This window comes from Ziziphus jujuba, chromosome 2 (assembly GCF_031755915.1).
Source record: "Ziziphus jujuba cultivar Dongzao chromosome 2, ASM3175591v1".
NCBI classification, from domain to species: domain Eukaryota; kingdom Viridiplantae; phylum Streptophyta; class Magnoliopsida; order Rosales; family Rhamnaceae; genus Ziziphus; species Ziziphus jujuba.
Window position 1 is genome coordinate 17,731,453 of NC_083380.1, and position 13,610 is coordinate 17,745,062.

General features: G+C 33.5%; 1 pseudogene; it reads left to right on the forward strand.

Moving 5' to 3' along the window:
* Nucleotides 1–5,432: 5,432 nt before the first annotated feature.
* LOC107418852 (cysteine-rich receptor-like protein kinase 25) lies at nucleotides 5,433–12,438 on the forward strand (annotated as a pseudogene).
* Nucleotides 12,439–13,610: the final 1,172 nt, after the last annotated feature.

The window sequence follows — 13,610 nt, forward strand, 5'->3', positions numbered from 1 at the left end:
ATCAATTTGATAATCATATATTTAACGATCTTAATCTTGAATATTTAACAAAATCGTATTTATGAAATTGTATTTTTTATTTACTTGGAAATGTTTACTATTTATGATGAACTAAAACCTCGTATATTAGAGACATATTAAAATATATAGCTGATAATGATAAATACAGACATGGAATCCTTTCTTCCAGTTGGAAGTTAGAAAAATAGTTACCTTAAATGATAATTTAGGTCTTAAATGATAAAGCGCTCAATTCATAATAAGATTATAAATTAATTATTTATTAAAGAAGTAGTGGAATTCAAGGATAAATAAATAATTAAAGAAGATAATGGATTATGGACTTGCTTCTAATTATAAACTATTTATGGAGAATCAATCTATATGTAATAATTAAATTAGTGGACTATTTAATATTTTCTTTGAGTAATTAATTTTATAATTTAATAGTGCAATTCCTGTTTTTTATCAAAGTAATGCTGTAATTAATAAATTAGATATATTAACTAAAGAGTTTAATTAATTATCAAATTTATTGGAGCTTGAATTATAGATTTATATGTCCCATGTCATCTCCTCAAATATCAATATTGAACATAGAAAACATAAAAGAATAATTAATTTTAAATTAATTATTTTCACTCAATAAAATTTGACATAGGAATAATGTTTCCTAGGTCATGTATTTATGCCATTATAAATGTTGTGGAATTGAACTTAATTAATTAATTATTCAATTAAGAGATATGTGTTTAATTTATTAGATAAATTAAAGTGATTAATACTTGTTGTGGGTGGATTTTTAACCACCTCCTCTAAATGGACTTCCTAGTAAACGATTTAAAATCAGGGAGTAAAGCAGGTTGGAAGTCAAGTATGACAATCATCAGGTCCCAAAAAAACAATTAGCGGGATAGAAGACCTGGAAAGATGGCACACTTAAGAGAAATCTACCCTAGAAAGATAGCACACTCAAGAGGGTATTTGAGTAATAACAAGGTTAGTAGGAATCTAAAATTTTTTTTTGGAAAAGTAAAATTTTTTTTTATTTAGATAATTTTAAAAAGAGAAATTTGTGGGATTCAGAAAAAAATAAATCTCACAATATAAAAAATTAACATGGAAAGTTAACCCTCTCAAATAGTTATCATTTTAAAATTCTCTAAAAAAATTAATTTTATTTATTTTTTTAAATACAATTTTACGTTTAATTTTAATACACAAACATGTATTAAAATTATTTTCTTCTGAACCCCACAAATGTAAAACAAATGTAAAAGAAATCTACTTTAAGAAAGCAGAAAATGATAATGTCATCAAAAGTTGTAGTGAGACATGTAAGGGGCAAGAAAATGAACAACAACGCCACCTAGGCATAAATGACTAAGGAAAGATCTCAAGGGCAGGCAAAGCTCATCATTGTCTTTAGCTGGGAAAAGCTCATAGGCTAAGAGCAAAACTACCTGGCAAAGAAACTTAAAGAAGTTAAAGGAAGGACCAGCTTGCAATCATCCAAGCCTTCTAAAGCCATGAGAAATTCATCCGCAAACCTTAAAGACAAATACAAGGTTTGAAATCCACTCCTTGGGGGAACTTCCTTTTTGTCTTCTTCTTCTTTAGAAAATCCACCTCAATAGTTTCTTTGCAACTCGAGCAGAGAGATAGACTGATTGAGTTCCAACCTGACTTGAGCGGCGAAGGGTTTGCATCGACAACAACACCGATGCCCCCTGACCCATTTCTCACTATGTCGAAAATAGTGACTAATTCGTCTGTCCTTTCCATTAACTAGGTGACCGTGGCATAGCGTGTGCAGATCCAGATGGCAAGCCAAATTTCGACGACAACAATATTAATTAATTAAAAATGTTTTAATTAATTAAAATTTTCTTATCTGATATAGTGTTCACAATAATTAGTTTTAATTATTTAAACAGGTTTTAATTAATTCATATTATCTGATCTAATTTGAATTTTGAACATTCAAAATGATTAATTTAAAATGTTTTAATTAATTAAGTTTGTCTTGTAAGATATAATCTTTGTTTTATCTTATGTGATATTATCTTTGAATTAATTAAAATTGTTTTAATTAATTAAGATAAAAATATAAGAGTTTCAATTCTAGTAGGAAACTGTTTATAGATTTCAATTTATGGCATAAAAGAAGAAAAGAAGAAAAAAATATGTACTTGAATTTTTGTGTCTTCTAATGTGTTGTGAATAAAGGCAACCCAAAAAAAAAAAAAATATATATATATATATAAAGTGAAAACTTGATCTAGTGATTCTTCTGAAATGCTCACTCATCTGTTTATTGGTAGAACACTCAGCAACAAAGATCTCTGATGTAAAGAAAATATTTTAATTTTCTTCTAATAGTTTCGAAAGGTTTTTTTTTTTCCTTTTACTTTCATTGCTATTAACACTATGTACATCTATAATAGATCACGAGCACAAAATAATTTCATAAAATTTTTGAAATTTATTCTGCGATTGTTCTGCTATTTTGATCTTTGAATCCATGAGAAGCTGATAGATGGGGTCCTCGCTGAATAAGTTATTGGAGCGTTGTCTTTAACATGAAACTCTTTCTTCTTCTTTTTGTATTTTTAAATTTTTTTTTTCTTCTTTTTAAGAAAAAAGGGATTTTTGTAAGAATGCTTGGTAGCTCTCCGCTCTCTCATTACTCAATAATCTGCAAAGTTTAATTTACAAGAAACTAGTGACTATTAACCTTAACCACTAACCATATATTAATTACACAAACTAACAGAAAACTGCTATATGATCTAGCTGGCCGCCTTGTCAGCTAGCAATGTAACGAGTTGGTACTTGTAGCCTTGTTGGCATTGACTAAATGACGATTGAATTCACAGTAAGAAACAATACTGTAACAAGTTTTGCATCACCAAATAATAATAATAATAACAATAATAGTATAACAATTTTTGTATTTTACGCCGAGCAAACTCGGCCTGCAGTCTTCCCCTGTCAAAATAGACTAGTTTCATAACTCATCAAGGAGTCTAACTATTTCATAAATCATCAAGTAGTCTAAGTACATACAGAAACTTGTAAATTTAATTACATAAAAAATGAAAATAAACATTATTTCAAATCATTTGGGTACCCATTACCGAAAAAAAAAAAAATCATTTGGTTACCCAAGCATTCACCACAAAAAATAATAATAATAATAATAATAAAATAATCATTTGGGTACTAAGCACTTTGACATCACCACTTGTTTTTAAATTCATCACTTTCCTCCCCGGCATTATTTCTCTTCAGTTAGTTCTAACTGTTTAAGGGTATAAGAGTCACTCTCGAGAGTTAGACTTAATTGAACAAAAAATTTGAAACTTATCGCATTGATTTTCACGCATTTTATGTGCTGAAGCCCTTTTTTATGCAACCCACTTTCAAGCAATTTTTTTTTACCCATTCGGCCATTCCCATGAGAAAATTCAAGCTCCACTCATGAATCTCTTAGGTGAGAGATTCATGGCTTTGTTATCCATAGCTTAAACCTTAATCGCACAACAACTTTGAATCTATCCCCATTTTTAGTGTGTTTTGAACACTTGGCCTCGATTTTTTTTGTTTGTCATTTTTGTTCAAAGAAAGTCGGCTTCTTTTGGATAGTTAATCCTTCATTTTTCATCAAACAATATTACTTACTTTATTTAATAATATAATTTTTTATACTTCTCTTTATGTTGATACTATTAAAGAAAAATTACATATATACGTACACACACACACACACACACACACACACACACACACACACACACACACATATATATATGTATAGGGGTGTCTACAATGAGGACCACCCCCATAGATACAATAAGGATCAAAATGTGGGCAAAATGGGAGCCGTTGGATTTCATTTTTTGCGTGAACGGCCTAGATTCTGAGTTGCTCATGTATGGAATTTTGCCCATGACTCCCTTTCCCTTTTGCACCTTTCTCTTCTCTTCCCTTCTTCCCCACTACTTCCACACTTCCACCCACAGTTCCAGCCAGCCAAGCTCGTAATGAACATAGAACGACCTAAAAATTATGACTTGTTTCTGTTGGTCAGTCCATTTGATACTAGTTCTACCCTCTACGAGTTCTTTCTCAATCGCTTTCTTCCTGTATCTATTTCCGAAACACTTCTTGGTTTTTGTACTAGTTTTGTTACTAAAATTTCTATATGTAGTTATTGCAATGGCTAAAAACCTATTAACCATCCTTTCTTTCTTCGATTTCTTTTATGGATATTCAAAATTTTGCCAAAAATATGCAAACTTTCTTTTCTCTCTCAAGATGGGTAATCATAAAAGTAATTTTCACACGTATCATACATCATGAAATAAGATAAACAGAACAAATTGATTTGGAAAATAGGAATATTCTGTGATTCTGCAACAAAATGATATCCATGGAAGAAAAAAATTGCAAATTGCAACTAGCAGGAGAAATAAACTTGAGAGAGGAAAACAAGATCACCTAATGACTTGGATTCTTCGATTAATCTGCTTCACTAAATTAAAGGGTTTTAAGAGAAACCGCATGATGCATCGGATTGCAGGTAAAATCTTTGTTTTGGGAAGGGGAGTCCTGGACAAAATTTCACACGTGAGCAACTCAAAATCTGGGCTGTTCATGCATAAAATGAAATCTATCGGCTCCCATTTTGCCCACATTTTTTGTCCTCATTGTATCTATTAGGTGGTCCTCATTGTAGACACCCCCTATATATATATATATATATATATATATATGCCTACACCAATTTTTTTTCAAAATGCTTATAAATATAGAGCATTAATATATATAATATTTTTACTTTCTTTAGACTAAATAAGAATAATAAGAAATAATATTTTTATTTTTTAAAATTATTTAAGAAATAAAATAAATAAAATAATTCTTGTAAAAGAATTTAAATATATTAATAAACCCATATTGGAGGAATAAATTTATTTTGGATGAAATATTATAGAAAAATGATTTGTTAAGAAATAATTTATCAATTTAGAATTTAATTATGTTGAATTTTAAAAAGAATATAAACAATGTATCATGTTAATATAGTATAATTGGACAGATTTACGGATGATGTAGTTGGACATGACTAAGTAGTCAACACGGACCTCTCCTTTCCAACCAAATGACTTCAATAGCTATTTACCACCGTTGATTGCCGATCGAAGACATTGATAGTCAAGGAAATGGCCTTTTTATTTAACATCGAAACAATGTCTTAATCTCTGTGGAATTTTTTGGTCAAGGAAACCCGGATGTAACTACTGAAGTTTACATTCTTGCCACTCATGTCACGTCCTGCGTTATATTTCTATTTAAATTAATATGATGACAAACAGGAACTGGTGAGATTGATCATCAAGATGACTACTCCTTCAGGTCATATGAACATGGCGGTCCTTATTGTGATCATCTGGTTGCTTATCCGGCTTAGCCTTTCCAATGAAGCTATCACTGAATACCGATACCATGTATGTTCAAACACAACCACTTTCTCACCAAACAGCACCTACCAATCTAATCTCAATCAAGTCCTCTCTTCTCCCATGTCCAATTCCACTCGCGACACCAGATTCTACAACACCTCTGTTGGCCAAGACCCCGGAACGATTGTTTATGGCTCGTTTCTATGTCGTGGCGACGTAACAATAGATATGTGCCAAGAATGTTTGACAGCTGCAACCAAAGATTTAGTTGAGAATTGTCCCATAGAAAAAGTGGCTGTAATATGGTACAATCCTTGTATGGGACGCTACTCCAACAAATCTTTCTTTGGTCGCATGGAGAGCAAGCCTGCTATTACTTTGGTGAACACACAAGAAATTGCCAGAAAATTATGGTTTAGTCAACTAATAAAAGTATCAATGAATGACTCGGTGACTAGAGCCGTTAACACTCCACCTGTGGCTAAAAAATATGCCACAAAAGAAGCATACTTTTCAGCTTCTAAGATGTTGTATAGCCTCATTCAGTGCACCCCTAACCTAAACAGCTCCGATTGCGATGAGTGTAACACCCCGTCCCAAAGTACATTAGAATTTTCTCAAATTTGACCAAGGGTGACCGTTGACCGTTGACTTTGATCGTTGACCGTTGACCGTTGACCGAAAGGGGTCAAAAGTTGACTTTTTGGCTCGGATGGAATTCTAGGTTGACTGAGGTACCGTTACGAAGTACACGTTGGCACGCGTTCGTAGACTAGTAGCACGTCAAAAACGAAGCTACGGTTTGAAAGTTATAGGCAAAAGAAGTCGAGATTCAAACTGTCCAAAAGGTGCCGGAGTTGACTTTTTATGGTTGTGGAATTTTGCTTTGACTTTTATATGGTTGTAAAGTGCTCGTCGATACGAGTCCACAGACTAGCGACATGCCTAATTTGGACGTACGGTTCAAAAGTTATGGACGTGTGAAGTTTTCCGATTATCGTAATATTTTAATGTTTTTGAATCTGTGAACAGTGAAATACCATGTGTCGACATCTGAGAGGTCCACATGGGTGAACAGTGTCACCCATGGTGGTTTTTATTTTGGCAAAACGAGGGGAAGGAGAGAGAAGGAAAGAAAGGAGAGAGAGAGCTAGAGAGAAAAACGACCGGCCACCACCGGTTGGCCAGCGTCCGGCCACCGGAGGGCCACACACCCCGGCCAAGCAGGAACGCTCTCCATTTCCGACCGACCACCCAAATCTCACGGCCAACTGACCGGTGAAGCGCCCTGATCGAAGCGTTTTTTGGCGACGGTGATTTTTCCCCTCCACCACCGGCCACCGCCGTTTGACCCATTTTCGACCATTTTCAGGCCACACGGGCCAGCCACCCCTCACCACCTCCGAATGTTCGGCCAGCCCACAAAATTTCACGGCCATCGAACCTCCGACGCACCGGGATCGGAGTATTTTCCGAAGAGGGGCCGAAAATCTTCAAACCCAGAGCTATTCGCCGTCCGACCTCCATTTGCCTCACCGCTGGTCCCGTTGGAACCCTCTCCCCTCGATCTACAAAACCCCCAAAAATCTCAGCCATCGGCCACCGGACGCGCCGCCGCCGGCGACGGTTGCCGGTGACCACAACGGCTCGCCGGAAATCACTGTTCCGGCGAGTATCCAGTTGCATCGCCGGTCCCTCTCCACTAATTCCGACCCCCTGAATCCAAATCCGGTGTCCTTTTCCTCCAATTCGTTACGGTTTGGGAGAATCGAGGCTCTAAAGGCTGAGAGCTTTCCGGCAAGATTCAGGCTACCTCGGGTCCGATCTCCAGGAAGTAAGACCGTATTCGTGATCCTCGTCACTCAAGCTTCGATTCGGTATATTATTCATCAATTTTGGTTAACGTTTGTGTTTAACCCCGCGGGTACCGGGTATTATTTATCCGAATAAAATATTAATTTATTTGACTGTGTGTGAATTGTTGTTCTAGGAGCACGTGTGCGTCGTGGAATTGATCCCATGGTGGATGGTGGTTTAATTGCATGCTCCAGGTGAGTGACCCACCTTTAAAAATATTTTTGTATAATTAATTATATTTATTTGGTGTTTAATTGATATCTGCAATTATGCTCATGTGGTGAAATTTAATTATAATTATGGAAAAATATTATTTTATAAGTACGTGTATGTTTATTGGTCCTAAATGGAATTTTGGGTTATTCAGAAACCCCGTTTTTATTATGGTGATTTAATTTTATTTATTATGCATGAGCAAGGTATTTTCAGTAATGAATCGTATGTGGTTTTAATATTATTTTTTGGCATAATTGGTTTAAATATTTTAAGAAAAATATTTGTTTAATTGGTGGTTTAAATTTTATAATTATGCCGGTGGAATGTTATTTGTTGGACCTCGTGTTGCGAGAAAACAAAATTGTTTTAATATTGTTATCAATGGTTTCGTACCGGGTATGTTAAAGGAAAATATGTGGATGGTGAATTTGAAAATTGGTATATTTTCCAAGGTGATTTTTGGAAAATCGGTACGGTAATAATTAATTTAATAATTATTTTAGACACACTCATACAGTATTGGTGTTCCAATGTATATGTGATTAGCACGCAAGTTATTATGTCCCCCTTGAGTTGCCATTGGACCGAGGGCAGGCAAGTTTTATAGTGCACATAGCCGCCCCCCTCCGTGGCCAGGATGACGGTTTCAGCAGCGGTACTGTCAAGACGCCGAAGTGCCGTATGCAAGTTTCTCTCTTTAATCTCCCGCCAGTCGGTGCTCGGGACGCTGGGTATCGGAGGGCATCACTGGTATATGGTGTGGTGCGTCAAGTATAAATTTTCAGATAGAAATTTCAAACCCCAAAATGTTAAAAAATTATTTATTATATTTTATTACATTTTATTTATATTTGGGATATTTATCTATTGTTTATTAAATTAATTGATCCATTGGTTTTCAGAAAATACAAATATCGGGTCCGAAAACGTTTTAAAAGGGAAACATTTCCAACGAAGTGAATAGTGAGGGTTTTGAGAGAAATTATTACTTTCAAATGTTTATTATTATTTATTTATTTAATTGTTTGGTATTAAGTAAGTAAATTCCTTTATTTGTTATATTATAAATATTAAAGGTGTACAGTAGTTAGGGTCACTCACTGAGATGATTAGCATCTCATATTTTAAATTCCGTTCCCCTAGGTCCAGGTTGGGAGACGTTAATCGTCTAGGACGAGCCCGACGTCTCAGTTCGTTGCCGGAAGTCCAAGAAGCATTTCTTCCCTTTTTCCTCTCCATCTTGTATTACTTCTTTATCTGTCATCGTATTAATTCCACATTTATTTGTATAATGCTCTGTATACTGTATTGGACGCATTTTATTAATTATGCACTGGATTACTGTTACTCATTTGAAGTGCTGTAATTTTGTGGAATCAACTTGTAGTATTGTGGGAGGAATAAGGGGATGAATATAGAAGTGTGTTTTCAGTGCAGGAAATTTGTGGTAAGTCCAACCCTTAGGGGAGGTTCTGCCGGATTTTCCATTGGAGGGTCCGGTAGGGTTTCCCTGGGATCAGGGCTTGTCTAGGGTTCCGGTGAGGAATTTTGGACGGGTCCTGACAATGAATGTCTTCGAGGAATGGTTTCAAGTATTCCAAGTTGTTGTTATGGACAAGTTGGGGCATATGTTCTGAACCCCAGTTGCAATATTAGATACGAAACCTATCCATTTTACGAGTTCACAGCTGCACCAACCCATACGCCTGTGCTCCTTCCTCCACCTCCAATAGGATCTAAAGGTAAATTAAAAGACATTACTCCATTATATATTAGTAGGAATTTAAGCTTTTTTACAAATCGATGCTGTGCCCATGTACATGTTCTCACCAACTCAATTCTTTATCAAATTAAATAAGAAACATAAAAATTAAAAATAAAAATAAAAATAAGAGGACAAAGGATAAGGAAAAAAAAAAAAAAGGCTGAGCAACTCTCGTGTGTGTGTCTACATATATATATATATGTAATAAGAGCAAAAAAATGTTTTATGAACTATTGATATTGATAGGTTATGGATTGGAAAGATTGAGAAGAGGATAATTATTGTAAATGATTAAAAAAAAAAATTAAATATTTTGTTCCCTGTTGGTTTTCACTTTTTTTTTTCAATTATTTGATACATAGATAGGAAAAAAAAGGTGTAATTCTAAATTTGCTTAGCCGATTTGGTTTGAGTGAGGCTTTTCATTCCTTAATGAAAAATCTTTCCAAAAAAAAATAAATAAAATCACTAATGAAAATGCCAGTTAGATTGATTTTGAGTCAACTATATATAGGACGTTCTTTTATTTGAACTTTTTATTAGAACTCCTTAAGGAATTCTAACCATAAATCCTCTCAAGGATGTTTTGGAAATTGTTGATTAGTAATGGAGAACTTAAATAGCTGCAACTCATTTTATATCTTAAGGTCTGCCTTGTTTTAGTAACTTAAAGTCCATATTTGCAATCAATTAAATTTTTACTTAAAGTCTAATCCATTGATAGAATTTAATGGTCATAAAAGGTGGATCTTAGTTTGATAAAATAAGGTTGATCTTACTTGAAATTAAATATATATTTACAGCTAAGTTCCTATCATGTGTACATGATAATTTTATAATTAGATCTTTCGTTGTAAACCGTCAAATTATTCTAAAGATTGGATTAAATACCTAAGAAGGCACACTTTTCCAAATAGACACTAAATTTTATATTAAAGTTTTTTTTTTTTTCTAAATCATAGGGAGTGGATCTGATGATGAAACAATCAAATCAATTTGATATAAGTTTGAATTTACATATTTATATGTATATTATATATAGATATATGTATGTATACGTGTATAATAGACATATTATATCGTCTTTGCATGAAAAAGTCAAATCTTTACAACCCTTTTAATTTCCATTGGTGCTCCTATTGCCGTTGTTTTGTTCCTTTCTTCTGTAGGATAATATTTCCTAAGAACAAGAGCAAAGAATAAGGACAACGCTATACAAGAAGGAAATGGTAAAACTGTATAAAGAGAGTTTATTTCTTTGTCAAATTCAAGTCATGCATCATTAATTTCTCCTACTGCACGATTTGATTGTGTCATACGTGCATTTATAAACTTGAATGACATGTATGATTATTGTTTTAAAATTTTGTTGTGCATTTTACTTCTTAATGGTTATGTAGATGGGAATGAAATAACTACCATAGAATTGTTGCAATTTGATTTGAATGTAATTAAAGCAGCCACAAACAACTTCTCTGATGTTAATAAATTTAGTGAAGGTGGATTTGGTGAGGTTTTCAAGGTACATTGATTTTCAGATAGTAAATTTTCATATGGCATAGAATTTTTTTATTTTTTTTTCTTTTTCATTTCTCAACACTACTGATTTTAACCATAATTCAGGGAACACTTCCAAACGGGCAACATATAGCAGCAAAGAGGCTCTCAGGAAGCTCTAGGCAAGGAGCAGAAGAGTTTAAGACAGAGGTCCTGTTAGTAGCTAAGCTTCAACACAGAAATCTAGCTAGCCTATTGGGATTTTGCTTGGAAGGAGAAGAAAAGATTCTTGTTTACGAATTTGTGCCAAACAAAAGCCTTGACCACTTCCTGTTTGGTTTGTCTTCTGTCATATTTAAAAATTTCAGCATAAGCTTTCAATATTGTTCAAAGTACATTTCAATATAATTTGAACTAAAAATATTTGCTACATAACTAAAATGCTAGAAGATTTATGGAATCTATGCAAATTTTAAGGTCAATAAGCATATTAAGGACCAATATACCATTATATACATAAATTAATATATTTGTAGTCTTTTTTCCTTATTTTCTTCTTGGAATTGAACCATTTCTTTATCAACAAGGTACAAAACATTTGGTAGTCTTATACTGAGCTGAATATATTTTTACTAATAACATATTTTTAGATCATGAAAATCAAGGACAGTTGGATTGGTCAAGGCGTTACAAAATTATTAATGGGGTTGCTCGAGGGGTTTTTATCTTCATGAAGATTCTCGACTCAAAATTATACATCGCGATCTTAAATCTAGCAACATATTGTTGGATGAGGAAATGAACCCAAAAATTTCAGACTTTGGGATGGCAAGGATTTTTGGAGTTGACCAGACGCACGGTAATACTAGTAAAATTGTTGGAACATAGTAAGAATTTGCATTAGCAGTCTCTCAACTATCAATTAGTGCATTCATTACTTTCCATCATAATGAAATTAGTATACCTGTTGGTCAGCTTCTTTGTGTGTACCATGTGCATTTTGCTTATACTGATTTTGTTAAATATGCTTTTTGTGGATAATGTTGCTTATACAAGTTACTCTGTTACTTACTAATAATGTAGAATTAATACAATTCAAATATTTACGAACTTAAACCTTGTATTAAAACTTTTTTTATATTTTTTTTTTTGTGGTTGGCTTGCTGTAGTGGTTACATGGCTCCAGAGTATGCATTTTATGGACAATTCTCTGTGAAGTCAGATGTTTTCTTCAATCGGATGGTGCCATGGACATTTTGAGCTATGTGAGTGTGAACCAAAATGAAACTTCGTAATCTATTTCATCATTTTTTGTCGTGACATTTTAAATGGCACTATGAATTAATATAGGTTTGGAAACATTGGAGAGATGGGACAGTCTTGGAGATATTGGATCCGAGCCTTGGAAATTCTTATTCGAGAAATGAGGTAATCAGATGTATCCAAATTGGCTTACTTTGTGTAGAGGAAGATCCAGCGGACAGACCCACAATAGTAACAGTAGTTCTCATGTTAAGCAGTTACTCTGTCTCATTGGCCTTACCTCAAAAGCCAGCTTTTTACCCTCAAACTCGGACTGACAGAGACATGCCTTCAATTGGGGGCAAATATGATAAACCTACAAGCAAGTCTTAGTCAACTAGTATTAATGATATGTTCATTTCTTAAATTTTTCCTCGGTAGGGTTAATTTATCATTCAAGGAATCATCTGGTAAGATAAATGCTTTGCTAAAGTTGTTGTTCAAAGTACTTTTTTGACTGCATCAGTTGTTTTATACTAATGTTAGTTCTCAAAGTATTATAATTTGTTTTCATAATTATAAAAGAAATTTTCATTTTAATGTTTTTTTTTTGTCAAACACTAAAAAAAATTTACTGGAATTGAAGTTTATTTAATGTTTTGTTAGCATATACTAGAAGCTTGAGCTTAGAATTTCTGCGAGCCAATTCATACTACTAGAAACAAAATTACAAATCCTTATCTAGTTTAGTTTAATTCTCAAACTTCCAAAACTCGTTTTAAAATGACCTCAATCCATCTTTTCCCACCTGATATGCATAGTGCCTTAATGAGCTTGTATGACTTTGTTTGATATAAAAACGATAAGTCTTTGGTATGAATTCCGTCATTCACGCCACCAAGTCAAAGTTAACATATATACATACAAATATATATATATATATATATATATATATATAGAAAAAACAAAAAGGACATGGCTTATGATTGGAATGAGAAAGAAACTATGATACAATTATGCTGAATACAATATATAGTAGATAACAAGGTTTACAATCCATGTTTTTTGTTGATTCCCCCTCTTGACACTGGCTAATAGCAATGTAACTATAACTTTCAGCTTTTGAAGTATAGGCTCATAAGTCAAACATGGTGCTTGTTGTGATTCTCTGACCACGAAAAGCACAAAAAATATAGAAAATTAAAGCACAAAATATTGAGATGGAAAATATGTATTATTTCTTTCTGAAATCAATATACAAAAAAACTTCTCTAAAAGCTCCTCTCTCTAGAGTCACTAAAATATCTATGTTAACTGTGATACAAGAGTGAAAACCTAGCACCTATTTATAAGTTCAAAAGTTTATCTATTTTACAAATGATCTTAGCCAGTAAGCTTAGATAACAATTAAAAACCCTACTAGACTGGACTTTAAGAAGAAGACGGCTACAATTCTCCCCCTCCAGCAACATTTCAAAACTGATGGTCACCTACCATCTATATCAGCTATGTCTCTATACAGCTTCAGCTTTTTTGGAGTAACAACCTTTGTAAACATGTCTGCT